Source organism: Ranitomeya variabilis, chromosome 1 (genome assembly GCF_051348905.1).
Source record: "Ranitomeya variabilis isolate aRanVar5 chromosome 1, aRanVar5.hap1, whole genome shotgun sequence".
NCBI lineage: Eukaryota > Metazoa > Chordata > Amphibia > Anura > Dendrobatidae > Ranitomeya > Ranitomeya variabilis.
In genome coordinates this window covers 308,715,102-308,729,264 of record NC_135232.1, presented here as the reverse complement: position 1 = coordinate 308,729,264, position 14,163 = coordinate 308,715,102, and positions in this window count along the sequence as shown.

The window sequence follows — 14,163 nt, the reverse complement described above, 5'->3', positions numbered from 1 at the left end:
TCATCATTATCTATGATAAGAGCTTCTATCCTCTCTTACGATACGATACGATACGATACACTTTATTGATCCCGTGGGAAATTATGGTATCACAGCAGCACAACTTAAATCATAAAAATCATAAATGAATTACTTAATTGACATGACAGTGGAGTTGACAGAAGAACATTATACATTATACATTAGAATAGGACATATACAACGAGTGAACTGAAATGTAGAGAAATAAAGTAGACATTCACCTTGATGATTTAACCCTAATGTTATTGTTGTACATTCCCATGGCAGTTGGCACAAACGATTTCCTATATTTTTCCTTCTTACACCTCAGAAGTATTAGCCAGTTACTGAAGGTGCTCTTCTGTCTCATGAATAGCTCATATAATGGATGTGCATTATTGTTCATAATTGCCATACACTTTTTCAGAGTTCTTCTCTCCACTACCTCCTCAAAAGAGTCCAGATTGCAGCCAACAGCAGAACTTGCCTTCTTGATAATCTTATTCAGCTTATTAGCATCAGAGGCCCGCACACTATTACCCCAGCATATGATTGCAAAAAAGATGGCACTTGCCACTACAGACTGGTAGAACATTTCTAACATTTTGCTGCACACATTAAAAGACCTCAGTTTCCTTAGGAAATACAATCTGCTCATCCCCTTCTTGTAGACAAACTCTGAGTGGCATCTCCAGTCCAGTTTGCTATCCAAATGGACCCCCAAATATTTGTAACTCTCCACCTGCTCTACCTCCTGACCAGCAATAGTGATCGGTAAGCATTCCATCTTTATCCTGCTATAGTTGGCCACCAACTCCTTAGTTTTCTTAACATTTAGTTGTAGATAGTTTCCATTGCACCAATCCACGAAATTCGACACCACCCTTCGGTATTCCTCATCCCCCTGATCTCCCCTAATGCATCCCACAACCACAGAGTCATCCGAAAATTTTTGAAGGTGGCAAAGATCAGATTTATACTGAAAGTCTGAAGTATACAGTGTGAAAAGAAAGGGCGCAAGCACCGTTCCCTGGGGGGCACCTACACTGCTCAATAATCTGCTTGACACTACTGCTCCCATCTGTACAAACTGTGGCCGATCTGATAGGTAGTCAGTTATCCAATTTCTCATCCCCTCCTCAACCTTGTGGAGAAAGTTAGATGTACATTCCATGCAATTATATTAACCCCTTCCCGACCCATGACGCCACGTAGGCGTCATGAAAACCCGTGCCAATCCGACCCATGACGCCTATGTGGCGTCATGGAATGATCGCGTCGCTGCAGAGCGGGTGAAAGGGTTAACTCCGATTTCACCCGATCTGCAGAGACAGGGGGAGTGGTGCTTCAGCCCAGGGGGGGTGGCTTCACCCCCCCGTGGCTACGATCGCTCTGATTGGCTGTTGAAAGTGAAACTGCCAATCAGAGCGATTTGTAATATTTCACCTGAAAAACTGGTGAAATATTACAATCCAGCCATGGCCGATGCTGCAATATCATCGGCCATGGCTGGAAACACTAATGTGACCCCCCCACCCCACCGATCGCCCCCCCAAGCGACCGATCTGTGCTCCGCTCCCCTCGGTCCTGTGCTCCGCTGCCCCGTGCTCCTGCCCGCTCCCCCCGTGCTGCTATGCCACCCCCCTGTGCTCCGACGCCTCCCCCCGGGCCCCGATCTCCCCCCCCTTATACTCACCGAGGCTCCCGGTGTCCGTCCGCCTCCTCGCTGGGCGCCGCCATCTTCCAAAATGGCGGGCGCATGCTCAGTGCGCCCGCCGAATCTGCCAGTCGGCAGATTCGTTAAAAGTACATTTTGATCGCTGTGATAGGTTCTATCACAGCGATCAAAATAAAAAAATAATAAATTAACCCCCCCCTTTATCACCCTCATAGGTAGGGACAATAATAAAATAAAGAAAATATTTTTTATTTTTTTTCCACTAGGGTTAGGGTTAGAACTAGGGTTAGGGTTAGAACTAGGGGTAGGGTTAGGGGTAGGGTTAGGGTTACGGGTAGGGTTAGGGTTAGGGGTAGGGTTAGGGTTATGGCATGTGCACACAGTGCGGATTTGGCTGCGGATCCGCAGCGGATCCGCAGCGGATTGGCCGTGGATCCGCAGCGGATTGGCCGCGGATCCGCAGCGGATTGGCCGCTGCGAATTCGTAGCAGTTTTCCATCAGGTGTACAGTACCATGTACACCTATGGAAAACCAAATCCGCTGTGCCCATGGTGCGGAAAATTCCGTGCAGAAACGCTGCGTTGTATTTTCCGCAGCATGTCAATTCTTTGTGATAGCGTTTTACACCTGTTCCTCAATAGGAATCCGCAGGTGAAATCCGCACAAAAAAACACTGGAAATCTGCTGTAATTCCGCAGGTAAAACGCAGTGCCTTTTACCTGCAGATTTTTCAAAAATCGTGCGGAAAAATCTCACACGAATCCGCAACGTGGGCACATAGCCTTAGGGTTAGGGTTGGAATTAGAGTTAGGGTTGGAATTAGGGCTAGGGTTGGAAATAGGGTTAAGATTAGGCTTGTGGTTAGGGTTACGGATAGGGTTAGGGGTGCGTTGGGGTTACAGTTGTGGGTAGGGTTGGGATTAGGGTTAGGATTAGGGTTGGAATTAGGGTTACGGGTGTGTTGCGGTTAGGGTTGTGGTTAGGGGTGTGTTGGGGTTAGGGTTGTGATTAGGGTTATGGCTACAGTTGGGATTAGGATTAGGGGTGTGTTGGGATTAGTGTTGAAGTTAGAATTGAGGGGTTTTCACTGTTTAGGCACATCAGGGGTCTCCAAACGCAACATGGTGCCACCATTGATTCCAGCCAATCTTGCGTTCAAAAAGTCAAATGGTGCTCCCTCCCTTCCAAGCCCCGACGTGCGCCCAAACAGTGGTTTACCCCCACATTTGGGGTACCAGCGTACTCAGGACAAACTGGGCAACAACTATTGGGGTCCAATTTCTCCTGTTACCCTTGCAAAAATAAAAAATTACTTGCTAAAACATAATTTTTGAGGAAAGAACAATTATTTTTTATTTTCACGGCTCTGCGTTATAAACTTCTGTGAAGCACTTGGGGGTTGAAAGTGGTCACCACACATCTAGATAAGTTCCTTCGGGGGTCTAGTTTCCACTTGTGGGGTGTTTCTACTGTTTAGGCACATCAGGGGCTCTGCAAATGCAACGTGATGCCCGCAGACCATTCCATCAAAGTCTGCATTTCAAATGTCACTACTTCCCTTCCGAGCCCTGACGTGTGCCCAAACAGTGGTTTACCCCCACATATGGGGTACCAGCACACTCACAACAAACTGGGCAACAAATATTGGGGCCCAATTTCTCCTGTTACCCTTGTGAAAATAAAAAATTGCTTGCTAAAACATCTTTTTTGAGGAAAGAAAAATGATTTTTTATTTTCACGGCTCTGCATTGTAAACTTCTGTGAAGCACTTGGGGGTTGAACGTGCTCACCACACATCTAGATAAGTTCCTTCGGGGGTCTAGTTTCCAAAATGGGGTCACTTGTGGGGTGTTTCTACTGTTTAGGCACATCAGGGGCTCTGCAAATGCAACGTGATGCCCGCAGACCATTCCATCAAAGTCTGCATTTCAAATGTCACTACTTCCCTTCCGAGCCCTGACGTGTGCCCAAACAGTGGTTTACCCCCACATATGGGGTACCAGCACACTCACAACAAACGGAGCAACAAATATTGGGGCCCAATTTCTCCTGTTACCCTTGTGAAAATAAAAAATTGCTTGCTAAAACATCTTTTTTGAGGAAAGAAAAATTATTTTTTATTTTCACAGCTCTGCGTTGTAAACTTCTGTGAAGCACTTGGGGGTTGAACGTGCTCACCACACATCTAGATAAGTTCCTTCGGGGGTCTAGTTTCCAAAATGGGGTCACTTATGGGGGGTTTCTACTGTTTAGGCATATCAGGGGCTCTGCAAACGTAACATGATGCCCGCAGACCATTCCATCAAAGTCTGCATTCCAAAACGTCACTACTTCCCTTCCGAGCCCCGGCATGTGCCCAAACAGTGGTTTACCCCCACATATGGGGTATCAGCGTACTCAGGAGAAACTGGACAACAACTTTGGGGTCAAATTTCTCCTGTTACCCTTGCAAAAATAAAAAATTCTGGGCTAAAAAAATATTTTTGAGGAAAGGAAACACATTTATTATTTTCACGGCTCTGCGTTATAAACTTCTGTGAAGCACTTGGGGGTTCAAAGTGCTCACCACACATCTAGATAAGTTCCCTTGGGGGTCTAGTTTCCAAAATGGAGTCACTTGTGGGGAGTTCCTACTGTTTAGGCACATCAGGGGCTCTGCAAACGCAACCTGACACCCGCAGAGCATTCCATCAAAGTCTGCATTTCAAAACATCACTACTTCCCTTCCTAACCCCGACGTGTGCCAAAACAGTGGTTTACCCCCACATATGGGGTATCAGCGTACTCAGGAGAAACTGGACAACAACTTTTGGGGTCCAATTTCTGCTGTTACCCTTGGGAAAATAGAAAATTGTGGGCTAAAAAATCATTTTTGAGAAAAGAAAAATTATTTTTTATTTTCATGGCTCTGCGTTATAAACTTCTGTGAAGCACTTGGGGGTTCAAAGTGCTCACCACACATCTAGATAAGTTCCTTGGGAGGTCTAGTTTCCAAAATGGGGTCACTTGTGCGGGAGCTCCAATGTTTAGGCACACAGGGGCTCTCCAAACGCGACATGGTGTCCGCTAATGATTGGAGCTAATTTTCCATTCAAAAAGCCAAATGGCGTGCCTTCCCTTCCGAGCCCTGCCGTGCGCCCAAACAGTGGTTTACCCCCACATATGGGGTATCATCGTACTCAGGACAAACTGGACAACAACATTTGGGGTCCAATTTCTCCTATTACCCTTGGGAAAATAAAAAATTCTGGGATAAAAATCATTTTTGAGGAAAGAAAAATTATTTTTTATTTTCACGGCTCTGCGTTATAAACTTCTGTGAAGCACCTGGGGGTTATAAGTGCTCACTATGCTTCTAGATAAGTTCCTTGGGGGGTCTAGTTTCCAAAATGGGCTCACTTGTAGGGGAGCTCCAATGTTTAGGCACACAGGGGCTCTCCAAACGCGACATGGTGTCCGCTAACGATTGGAGCTAACTTTCCATTCAAAAAGTCAAATGGCACGCCTCCCATTCTGAGCCTTTCCGTGCACCCAAACAGTGGTTTGCCACCACATATGAGGTATCGGCGTACTCAGGAGAAATTGCCCAACAAATTTTAGGATCCATTTTATCCTGTTACCCATGTGAAAATGAAAAAATTGAGGCTAAAAGAAATTTTGTGTGAAAAAAAAGTACTTTTTCATTTTTACGGATCAATTTGTGAAGCACCTGATAGTTTAAAGTGCTCACTATGCTTCTAGATAAGTTCCTTGGGGAGTCTAGTTTCCAAAATGGGGTCACTTGTGGGGGAGCTCCAATGTTTAGGCACACAGGGGCTCTCCAAACGTGACATGGTGTCCGCTAGCGATGGAGATAATTTTTCATTCAAAAAGTCAAATGGCGCTCCGTCCCTTCCGAGCCTTACCATGTGCCCAAACAGTGGTTTACCCCCACATGTAAGGTATCGGTGTACTCAGGAGAAATTGTCCAACAATTTTTAGGATCCATTTTATCCTGTTGCTCATGTGAAAATGAAAAAATTGAGGCTAAAAGAAATTTTGTGTGAAAAAAAAGTACTTTTTCATTTTTACGGATCAATTTGTGAAGCACCTGAGGTTTTAAAGTGCTCACTATCCTTCTAGATAAGTTCCTTGGGGGGTCTAGTTTCCAAAATGGGGTCACTTGTGGGGGAGCTCCAATGTTTAGGCACACGGGGGCTCTCCAAACGCGACATGGTGTCCGCTAAAGATTGGAGCCAATTTTTTATTGAAAAAGTCAAATGGCGCTCCTTCTCTTCCGAGCCCTGCCGTGCGCCCAAACAGTGGTTTACCCCCACATATGAGGTATCAGCGTACTCAGGACAAATTGGACAACAACGTTCGTGGTCCAGTTTCTCCTTTTACCCTTGGGAAAATAAAAAAAAATTCGCTAAAAATCATTTTTGTGACTAAAAAGTTAAATGTTAATTTTTCCCCTCCATGTTGCTTCTGCTGCTGTGAAACACCTGAAGGGTTAATAAACTTCTTGAATGTGGTTTTGAGCACCTTGAGGGGTGCAGTTTTTAGACTGGTGTCACTTTTGGGTATTTTCAGCCATATAGAACCCTCAAACTGACTTCAAATGTGAGGTGGTCCCTAAAAAAATGGTTTTGTAAATTTTGTTGTAAAAATGAGAAATCACTGGTCAAATTTTAACCCTTATAACTTCCTAGCAAAAAAAACATTTGTTTCCAAAATTGTGCTGATGTAAAGTAGACATGTGGGAAATGTTATTTATTAACTATTTTGTGTCACATAACTCTCTGGTTTAACAGAATAAAAATTCAAAATGTGAAAATTGCAAAATTTTCAAAATTTTCGCCAAATTTCCGTTTTTTTCACAAATAAACTAAAAATTTATCGACCTAAATTTACCACTAACATGAAGCCCAATATGTCACGAAAAAACAGTCTCAGAATCGCTAGGATCCGTTGAAGCGTTCCTGAGTTATTACCTCATAAAGGGACACTGGTCAGAATTTCAAAAAACGGCAAGGTCATTAAGGCCAAAATAGGCTGGGTCATGAAGGGGTTAAACAGGAACTTCTCTTGACATGATGACTTAAAAAATAAAACCATTACTTTAAAGGCATGTGGAATTCAAATGAAGTAACAATATTCATGCTCACTTTTTTCTTTTTTTAGAAAAGTTAAAAGTGCTGAGAAATCTTTATTTCATCAAGTGAAAATCCATTGTACATCGAACCATATCTTCACTGTTTACGCGTTTTGAACCACAGTACCTCTATTAGTTACTAAGGGCCTGATATTGGGGCTCAAAAAATGTAAAACTTGCAGATAATTTTTAATGTTCTATGGATTTTAACTTTATTGAATAAAGATTTGTCAGTGCTTTTAACTTTTTTAGAAAGTGTACTGGAATGGCTACACAAGCACTGCAGCCTTGATAAGAAAAAACCCCTGATACATCTTAGTAATCCATATAGGCCGGCAGTATCAAGATAACCAGCACAAGATATATAAGGACACTCCCATATCATATATCCTACAAAAAACAACGGAGTTGGAGTCCATAAATTATTTTCTTTAAAATTTCCTTTTATTATTTTAAGACAGTCGGACATAAAAGTACATAAATATATGAAAGATCAAAAACAGCTACAAAGGCTCAGGTGTGAGGACCTAACTACCTCCCAAATATACACAGAGTCAAGGGGAGCTCATCCACCTCAGTTGAAATAACATATATATAGTGCATAGAAAGCAAAATATAGAGCAAGATCTTATCCCCTGCTATCCTATATCCCACAAATGGGGGAAGGAGATCCAGTAAAATCACTGTACTGACCAAAGTGCTCAAGCGCTTAATCAAATAAACAGCTATCCTAAATCAAGTGGAGGCGCAGCTTACCCATAACTGTCTCTGTGGGGAGTGTGGTCCAGTGCAGCCCTGGGAAAATATTCTGAAAAGTTCCCAGGCTCGAGTTCATATGAGTTCATCCAGCAGAGGGCGCATCACTGCGACTCGAGGTAACTACAGGACATTCCCCTGCATTCCATTCATTCACAAAGTTTCACAGACAGGAGCACAGCTGCATTAGCAGAGCTCCTGGGTGTAAAATGATTTAACCCCTTCAGATGGATTTACAGCGTGGGACAAGATTGAACGATGGAAGGTATGGAATATTGTTGTTTGTTTTGTTTAACTTTATTTCAGGTGACAAGGGTCTTCAGGTGGATTAAGAGTATAATAAAATATTAAAACACCATGTGTCTTTATTTCATTAAAATACTTTTTCATAATGTGTGTGTGTTTTATTAACCATTTACAATAGCAAGGTGACATTAACTCTTCATTACCCCATATCCCACCGCTACAAGGGAGTGGGAAGAGAGAGGCTAAGTGTCAGAATAGACGCATCTTCCAGATGTGCCTTTTCTGGGGTGGCTGGGGGCAGATGTTTTTAGCCAGGGGGGCCAATAACCATGGTCCCTCTCTAGACTATTAATATCTGCCCTCAGTCACTGGCTTTCCCACTCTGGCGGAGAAAATTGCGCGGGAGCCCACGCCAATTTTTTCCGGGATTTAACCCTTTAATTTAATAGCTAGAGACCCCAATTTTTACACAGAGACACGTGTTACATTAGTAAAGAGGAATATGTAATAAAAGAAGGGATATGAGATGGTTTACTGTATGTAAACCATGTCTCATATCCTGTCGGGTTTGTGAAGGAGAGAGGAAAAGCCGGCAATTGAATTACCGGCTTTTATGCTATCTAGCGCTATATGAAATATAAATATATATATGTGTCTCACTGACATATATATATATATATATATATATATACCTATTCTATGTGTACACATTTATTCTATCTATTCTATTCTAACCTGTCAGTGTGATTTTACTGTACACCGCACTGAATTACCGGCTTTTCTATAGAACACCGCTGCGTATTTCTCGCAAGTCACACGCATGGTCCATGTGTAATCCGTATTTTTCTCGCCCCCATAGACTTTTATTGGCGGATTTTTTGCGCAATACGCTGACAAACGCAGCATGCTGCGATTTTCTACGACCGTACAAGACCGTATAATACGGATCCGTAAAATACGGCAGATAGGAGCTGGGCCAAAGAGAATCATTGTACTGTATGCAATCTGTATTTTCTGCGCCTCTCATACGTCCGTAAAACTCGCCAGTGTGACGCCGGCCTTATTTGCACACCTAAGCAACAACAGTACCAAAAAGGGGTACACTATTACCATGAAAGCAGCAGATTACAATTACTATTGATTTGTGGACTGAGCTGGTTTCCGTGGCTGACAATTATTAAAGGAGGACTTTAAACGAAAGGTGCTCAATGGTGAGCTATAACTAAGAATGGGGCCCATATACTATTCTTGCACTGGGCTCCCCTATTGTATAAGCCCACCAATGTTTGCAACTCTTTCTAAAACCCGTCCTGACCAATATAGAAGATTTCTTATTAAACAGTTCATGGAAAAAAAATGGAAATCTGAGTGATTTTCTTTGTCTTTTGTTCTACACTTAGGAATTTACTTGGGTAACTGCAAATGTGGATGTTTGTAGGGAAGGTAATAACACCTAATAAACAGTAATTGTGGTAGCAGTCATCCGAAGCAAAACTTACAAGTTTTATAGCAGAATATTAATATTACAAGAAATGTTGAAAAATATGTCTTGATTATAGTTCTCCTTTTCTTTACTATATGGTTCCAGCTTACTACAACAACATAATGAGTCTTTTCTTCCCGCACAGAGCGTTTAATCATTATTAGTATTTCCAGTGGCCAAATTATCGTGAAAACAGACGGCAGCTACTACGATGTTTATTTATCATTTTTACTAATATTAATAATATTTTACAAAAAATGTTTTCGTGCCAAAAAATGTTCAAATAATATTGAAGAAAACCTTGTTAGTCCTTATTATCCCAACATGAATCATAATTTTAGTAAAAAGGCGTTTATGCGCTAAAAAATATAAAAAAAAATAAAAAAACAAACAGAACAACAAGCCTGTGTGTTTCTGTTATTCCAAAGTGGGTACCAGTAGCAAGTAAATGTAATAATTGATGGAAAGAATGTAACATATTTACAGTGAAAGTATTAAAGGGCAATTATGGTTTCAATGAATAGCAACTGTGCTTTACATATAATGAAGCGTTATACAATTTTTCAAAATAATTTCTGTATCAACCCCCAAAATTTCTCTACTTGGGGCCATTCAACAGTATGTTCCATTGTTCAATTCCAATGGATAAAAATTGGTCCTTGTCATGTAATGACTAGTGATGAGCGAGCGTGCTCGGATAAGGTGTTATATGAGCATGCTTGAGTTCCGGCGGCTGTTAGACAGGCGCAACACATGCAGGGAACGTATTATTTGAGCATGCCCAAGATACTCGGATAACACTTGACATGCTCTGGTGACACCTTATCCAACCACGTTCGCTCATCACTTGTAATAATTCCTATAGAATAACAGCAAGTACAAATCTTGATATCTATGAGAAATGAATACAGAAAAAATACTGGAAAACTGTATAATTATATATTATACCAATAATAACCAAATTTTCGAAAGCAACAATACTTTTAAAGTAAATCTGTCAACAAGTTTTATGCTATGTAATCTGAGAGCAGCACAGTGAAGGAACAAGGAGCATGATTCCAGTGATGTGTCACTTACTTGCTGTGTACTTCAATAAAGTCAGTATATTATCAGCTGAAGATTATCACAACAGGACTAACTATTCCTCCACTGATTAGCAACTTTCTGCCAATGCAGTGTACACAGAGTGCTGTCAGTCAGTGGTTTTGGTGGCTAGATCTACAGCAGAGAAAACGGTTATTGTATCAAAATAACAGAATACAGACCAGCAAGTGACACTTTCCTGGAACCAGGGTCTCAGCCCACACATCATGCTGCTCTCAGATTACACAACAGAAACCTGCTGACAGATTCCTTTTAAATATATGCAAAAAAACAACTTAAAGGGGTTGTCCAATGTTCTGAGAAAGGAGCGCTCCACTCCAGTGCCTCCTAAATTCCTGACATCTAGGGATTGGTACTCCTACTTTATTGGTGGTTCAGACTGGAGTCCAAGAAAGTGCTGCTGGTCTGAAATGTGCGCTCTCCTATGCTGCTATATGAGGATGCTTTGTTTCTGAAGCATTAGGAGAGCGCGGTTGCCCATAAGTTGGTGGGTTTTGGAGACAACAGTGATTTCCAATGCTCTGGAAGATGCGCCTATTCTGGCACTTGGCCACTCTCTTCCCACTCCCGTGTAGTGTAATGTCCTGTCGTTACCTTGAGTTGCGGTGAGGAGCCCTCTGCTGGATGTCCTCATATGAACTCGAGTGTGGGAACTTTTCCCAGGCTCCAGTTCATGAGGACATCCAGCAGAGGGCGCCTCACCGCAACTCAAGGTAACTACAGGTCACCCTGCTTTCCATTCATTCCCCGGGTTTTTACAGGCAGGGGCGGCTGCATTTAACAGGCTTCTGCTTGTAAAATTAGTTAACCCTTTCAGATGGATTTACAACGTGGGACAGAATGACGGAAGGTATGGAATATTGTTGTTTGTTTTTTTTTTACTTTGTTTCAGGTGACAAGGGTCTTCAGGTGGATTAAGAGTCTAATAAAATATTACAACAACATGTGTCTTTATTTCATTAAAAGACTTTGTAATAATGTGTGTGTGTTTTCTTAACCATTTCGTACTATTGTATTAACAATGGATAGGTGTCATAATTGACGCCTCTCCATTATTAATCTGGCTTAATGTCACCTTACAATAGCAAGGTAACATTAACCCTTCATTACCCCATATCCCACTGCTACACGGGAGTGGGAAGAGAGTGGCCAAGTGCCAGAATAGGCGCATCTTCCAGATGTACCTTTTCTGGGGTGGCTGGGGGCAGATGTTTGTAGCCAGGGGGGCCAATAACCATGGACCCTCTCTAGGCTATTAATATCTGCTCTCAGTCACTGGCTTTACCACTCTGGCGGAGAAAATTGCGCGGGAGCCCACGCCAATTTTTTCCGGGATTTAACCCATTAATTTAATAGCTAGAGGGCCCAAATTTTGCACATACACACTACTAACATTAGTAGTGTGGAATATGCAAAAAAAGGGATATGAGATGGTTTACTGTATGTAAACCATGTCTCATATCCTGTCGGGTTTGTGACGGAGAAATGAAAAGCCGGCAATTGAATTACCGGCTTTTCTGCTATATCGCGTGGAATTTAATATAGATATATATACATATATATATATGTGTCTCAATGACATATATATATATATATATATATACATATACACTCACTGGCCACTTTATTAGGTACACCTGTCCAACTTCTTGTTAACACTTAATTTCTAATCAGCCAATCACATGGCGGCAACTCAGTGCATTTAGGCATGTAGACATGGTCAAGACAATCTCCTGCAGTTCAAACCGAGCATCAGTATGGGGAAGAAAGGTGATTTGAGTGCCTTTGAATGTGGCATGGTTGTTGGTGCCAGAAGGGCTGGTCTGAGTATTTCAGAAACTGCTGATCTACTGGGATTTTCACGCACAACCATCTCTAGGGTTTACAGAGAATGGTCCGAAAAAGAAAAAAAATCCAGTGAGCGGCAGTTCTGTGGGCGGAAATGCCTTGTTGATGCCAGAGGTCAGAGGAGAATGGGCAGACTGGTTCGAGCTGATAGAAAGGCAACAGTGACTCAAATCGCCACCCGTTACAACCAAGGTAGGCCTAAGAGCATCTCTGAACGCACAGTGCGTCGAACTTTGAGGCAGATGGGCTACAGCAGCAGAAGACCACACCGGGTACCACTCCTTTCAGCTAAGAACAGGAAACTGAAGCTACAATTTGTACAAGCTCATCGAAATTGGACAGTAGAAGATTGGAAAAACGTTGCTTGGTCTGATGAGTCTCGATTTCTGCTGCGACATTCGGATGGTAGGGTCAGAATTTGGCGTAAACAACATGAAAGCATGGATCCATCCTGCCTTGTATGGAGCATCTTTGGGATGTGCAGCCGACAAATCTGCGGCAACTGTGTGATGCCATCATGTCAATATGGACCAAAATCTCTGAGGAATGCTTCCAGCACCTTGTTGAATCTATGCCACGAAGAATTGAGGCAGTTCTGAAGGCAAAAGGGGGTCCAACCCGTTACTAGCATGGTGTACCTAATAAAGTGGCCGGTGAGTGTATATATATATACACTGTATATATGTTTTACCGAACATTTGAGCCCATAAATCCATTAGATGTCGGTTTTGCAAGCCTGCGAGAAAATATCGCATTACGGATGCCATACGTATTACATACTGAGGATGCCATGCGCAAAATACGCTTACACACCCTGCCTACGGATGACATACGGATCACTATTTTGGGAACATTTCTGCATATTACGGCCGTAAAAAACGGACCTTATTGTCTTACGCCTAGTGTGACGCCAGCCTTATGGAGAAATTAATTTCGCTATCTCCTCTTCACCTGTGCTGCGATGCTCTCATGCAAGAGGATCGGAGCACAAAGCACTGACATTCGACTAAGGCTGCCATCACACTAGCAGTATTTGGTCAGTATTTTACTTCAGTATTTGTAAGCCAAAACCAGGAGTGGAATAAATAGAGGAAAAGTATAATAGAAACATATGCACCACTTCTGTATTTATCACCCACTCCTGGTTTTGGCTTACACATACTGATGTAAAATACTGACCAAATACTGCTAGTGTGATGGCAGCCTTAGGGCTCATACTCATATGTGAGAAAAAAAACGGACCGATTTCTGGACCGAAAAAACGGAGGCAAAACATGCGAGTGTCATGCGATGTCAATGCGATTTTTTATTGCAACATCCGTATGACATCCGTATTACATCCGTATGCAATCCGTGTGCAATTCAGTTTTAACATGAGCTTTTACATACAGCAGTTCTCTGACATTTACACATCGTTGTACAATGAAATATTGTTCAAAACACACACACACACACACATATATATATATATATATATATATATATATATATATATATATATATATATATATATATATATATATATATATATATATATATATATATATATATACACCAGGGCCGGACTGGGACTAAAATTCAGCCCTAGCATTTGAAGTTACACAGGCCCACTTGTCACATGGTGACTGTATAATATCTTTGTACACTTGTAGGCAGGCCGGTTTTAGGCAAAATGGGGCCCTACGCCTAGGCAAAGTTTAAAATGGGCCCCAAATGCTAACATATTGCACATCACACAAAAGCATTTTGGTTGTATTTACAAGTGCTGAGTTCAGGCCGCTAATACTGAAGTTGTTCAACGCTTGTTTCCCGGCCTCTTTCCACCAGCTGAGGAATAATGATGGGACAGAACGATCACTAAGAGATCACTAACAGATTACCATACAGTATCATGTTATCAGCAGCACATCTAC